Source organism: Schistocerca nitens, chromosome 4, assembly GCF_023898315.1.
Source record: "Schistocerca nitens isolate TAMUIC-IGC-003100 chromosome 4, iqSchNite1.1, whole genome shotgun sequence".
Classification (NCBI taxonomy): Eukaryota; Metazoa; Arthropoda; class Insecta; order Orthoptera; family Acrididae; genus Schistocerca; species Schistocerca nitens.
The window spans coordinates 767,063,471-767,068,402 of NC_064617.1; positions in this window are offsets into that span (position 1 = coordinate 767,063,471).

A 4,932-nucleotide genomic window follows, 5' to 3' on the forward strand; every position below is an offset into this window, starting at 1 on the left:
GCGGCTCCTTCCCGGAGGTTTGAGTCCTCCCTCCAGGATGAGTGTTTGTGTTGTTCTTAGCATAAGCTAGTTGAGGTTAGTTTAAGTAGTGTGTAAGTCTAGGGACCGATGACCTCAGCAGTTTGGTCCCTTAGGAATTCACACACATTTGGTCATCTAAAACCAGATTAATAACATCATATGAGAAAAGAGAATACACTGAACATAAACACAAAAGAGAAAAATATATAAAAGCACAACAAGGAAACATCAAAACAATTGATAAGGTTAAGTATTTGAGAGAAAGGATAGAATCCAGTAGGTTAGATGATACCACTGGTAAATAAAGATCGAAGAAAATGGAATTATGGTACAATGTCACCCAAACCCTATATAATGAAAGATCAATATCATTCCAGAAAAAAATTAAACACTACGCAACAGTAATTAAAATGGAAGCACCATACGGAACCGAATGGCTAACACAGAATAAAAGAGGTGAACAAGAAGAACTGGAAAGGAAAGAAAGGAAAACAATCAGAAGAATTTTAGGACCACAAAAGAACAAAGATAATAACTGGACGAAGAGGAGAAATGAAGATCTATATGGAAACACAGAGACAAGCACAGGCATAATAAGAAAGAGGAGATTAAAATTTTACAGTCATATGTACAGAATGAGCAGGCTAACGAAGAAAATTTTAACTTGATTTCCACATTAAAAAACATCATGGGATGGCTATAGGAGACAAAAACTTGAGAAAACTTAACATCGCAGAAAACACCATATATAACAGGGAATGTTTCAGGCTACTGATCAGCACTCAAAATCCCTGTCCAACAACGAAATTCACAATCTGTGAGGGTGATGTCAAATGAACAGAGCAGGCCATCAGCCAACACATGAAGAAACTCTGGGAACATCAATAGAAAAAAATTTGTACCTTTGTCTTCAGTTCAAAGCGGTCTATAATTGGCCAAATACTGCTATTATATATAGAAAAGACGTGACCAAACTGCAATTGAAATGTGCCATTGATACAGACATTAAAATGGGAAGTGTAATGTGACTTGAACATTTACCTACTTACTTCTTGTATTATGTGTATGTTAACAGAGATGAATCCCAAACGGAAGCGTTATCCTATTCACGTTATGTCGTGTCAAAATTTATTTTAAATTCGCATTATTGGTACTATTCATACCTCTCCAACTTCAATACCTTTTGTGTACGTGGAAATAACAGTTCATCGTTGCAACTGTCATTTTATTTTTATAATTATGACACATGTACTTATCTACATTTGATTAAGTTCCATGATGCTCTTATAACTATAAATATTTACATAATGAATCCAATTTATAACACTACTGTATGCTACTGCTGTACCATAACCCTAAAGCTGGAGGCAGGTTGTGAAATAAAACTATCTTGTTAAAGCAATCATGGCATAAAGCAACAGAGCAGTGTTACCCTCTGAGAGGAATTTTGTTATACTGACCGCGTTGTACCTAACAGAGGTGGCTTATCGCAAGTGAAAGTCAGAATTACGTAAATATTCAGACAGTAACAAATAATGTTTCACCTGGCTACACTGTTTAAAGAATAAGGAAAACGGTCGCCAGCCTAATTAGGCAAGAGAAAGATTAACATTCTTGTTTAAGAAAGTAGGTATGAGTAACTTTAACGGACAAACACAACCTATATTTTGCCACACGCGAGTGCAATGAACTCTGACGCCTGCATATGTTCACAGTTAAGATTGGAAGCTGACAGAGCAGGACAGACTATTTGCATAAATATAACAGATGACGAAACACACTATTACTTTCAGGGCTTATTCAAACCGAACAAATTTTATAACATTACTATCAATATTCACTGCAGAATCATAAATTCGACGTAGGTTAAGTGTCTCTCAACTAATTACTATTCTATTTAGAATGAAAGTTAAATAGAATTCACTAACAGGTTACTTCTCACTGTATTTTAATAAATAAATTATTTTCATAAATAGTGGTAAAGGATTACCTGTGAATCTTATTACACTATTAATAAGCACTTTCAATACCCAAAAAAAACAAGTGCTTAGCAAGTATGAGTATATAACTTTCCACAACTGCAATTCACGACTTTTACTGCAGTGAGACACAATGTTGACGAATCTGCAAGAAACTGACTCACCTTTTAAATTTTACTACAGGCACCACTGTGATCATTAACTAAGCAAAACTTTATAAGCCTCAGTTTTAAGAACTTTTAATCTCTAAAAGAAACAGCAAATTGTCTTTATTACCACAGTCTTCTACTTTCAAGTAAATGATTAAATAGAAGACTTTTAACTCCACAAAAATTTGAATTAGACTGTTTCCATCACGGGGTGGCTTTCACAAGACTACATTTACTACCTGCCACAATTTCACTAAATCCACAGTAAATCTGAACACTCCCTTCTTACCAAAGATCAAACAACATTATTTAATTATTTGGCTTTGAGGCTTTTATTTTTTCCACAAACTAGGACACTCGGTAATCATAGTTCAAATGGAGAGGAACCTGAGAGGTGTTGTGATAGGGAAAAAAATCAAGGTAGGTACAAAAATTCAGTTATAAGTTACCTTATATTTGTGCACACTAAAACTTACAATGATCTGATCCATCACTGTACATTACTATAGTATTCCGTTACAGTCCGCAATGTGGTTGCAACTGCATATTGGTAGGTGGAATTGCAGGCAGAATCGCTGGACTCTGTCCCTTCTGGGTGGCGATGGTAGATACCAATTCCAGAATAGTTCCAGCTATTTATCCATCCATCTGAGGCATTGGTAAGTGACAGGAAAAGCCTCTCTCAGAACCAGCACAATATAATACTTTTACATGGCAGTGCACAGTTTGGTAGCTTGTCCCCGACTGACTCTTGTTCCACCTTTTCTACCTAGGCCAACCACAATTTGCGCGCGCTACACAGTTCCGTTCCCGACGGGAACCACTACACCTTTTACATACAAACTAACTAAGAACCCTAAGTGAAGGTCAGCGGTTTACATAACAGCAAACAAACGTTTTAAATAAAACGTATCATTTGCAAATATAGCTAGTTCTAAACAAAATAATTTAACAAATTCCAAATACATACAGTAAGTTTTGTTTCCCTCCAATTGGGACAAAGAATTTAAATGACAGATATACTACATTGCATAGAATCAAAGCATGACATCAAAGTTTTAACAAAGAAAGGAGTACACAATTTTCTGTTATCGATTCAAACACATTTACAGAAGCTCAACGATGTAACATTAAATAAAATAAAAGCAAAATAAATCAGTAGAGCATTAGAGCTATGGTGTTACAAATTCTCCTGCGTGACAAGTCGTAGTAATCTGTATTTTTTTCACATTCTTATACACAAGTGTGTGACTATTCTATTACTGCATTGTCTTCTTGGACGATCGACGTTGAGTATTCATAATTAGGTTTGTGAATGGTTCAATAAATTTATTTAACGCGAGAATTTTACCATCTATTACTACTTCTGTATTTAATTCATGTTCATTGCCAATGGTTACGTCCTGAGTTGGGGGAGGGGGCGGAGGAGGAGGAGTGAAAGGTTAGCATTTTTTATATTGTTAAATGTTTTACGCTAGTCGACGAAAGTATTTGCTATCAGTTGATGTATAATTTGATTCATCAGTCCTTGTTCCGTGACTCACTGTATATATCATCATACACGGCATAAACTTTCAGCTCTTACACTAAAATTACCGTTACTTCCACATCTACAGAAATGAGTAATCATACATGCCTTTCTACTTCACGCATCGTTCGTCTTCACACATACTCATACATTCATACACAATTATACTTCATATCAGCGGGGTCCTTACTGTTACAGCCACTATGTTTATACACTTCTTCTCTACTAATTGGGACGTGCACTTGTATCATTGCCTTAAGATTTAACGGTGTACAGAATAATGAAATGCTTCAATAGCCAGTGTACCATTCATTAATAATTGCAGAGTAATTTAGGACGGAGTATTTCTCACTCATATGAAATGTTGGTCTTGTGTCTTACCCAGTCCACAGGTACTAAAATTGAACTTATCCTGACGAAGCTCATACTAGTGAGTTCACGTATTAACTCTCGTTTTGGCGGGATAGCTTGCGTAACTCGTTGCATTTGTCACCAGTAAAACTTACCTTTTGAGAATTTTCTTTGTCACAGTACATCGTAAGTGCTTCATAATAGTACGATGTCCTGTTTTGTGTCGTAATCGCTACTAATTCCACCCCACGTTAATCTTTGCCTTTAGCTGTAGCGTTTTGAGTTGTTGGAGTTCCTATTTGTAGATGTTATTGTACATATTTGCAAACAGCATTGTTTTCACGAGTTTGTAGTATAGTGCATATCGGAGTTTTGTACACAATTGGTCACGTTCCCTTTCTTAGTCCATTTTCTTAAATTTAAAATTAAATTTAGTTATTTACATTTGTATAAAGTGTACATGTTCATTGTGTGTGACCCCATTATTCCCAATGGTCGTCGTTGGGAAGCTTAGCGCGAACGATCGCTGTTTTCCGGAGGTGGCGGAGAAGCATCGCTGCAGCCCACCACTTCAGCAACCCTCACCGCAAGTCCTTTTTCGTAACCTGATTACCACGGAAACGTTGTCCTCTTGTCGGGCTACTCTGTTTTGTGTCGGACCAGCATTCATCACCCAATACTCATTACAAGTCTCATTGTTTACTCGCCTTTCGTCCGGTGCGCCTTGCAATTGTTGTATCGACTCCTGTTGTCATGGTTCAGTGGGTTCTAGTATTCGGGTTTGTACCTACGACGTTTCTTGTGATAATTTTTATTTCCTCGATATCAAAAGTTTCTGAGTCTATTGGCTTGAGGTGGGCGCATGAGGGTGCAACCACGAATATTTTTATTACTGTGTTCAGTA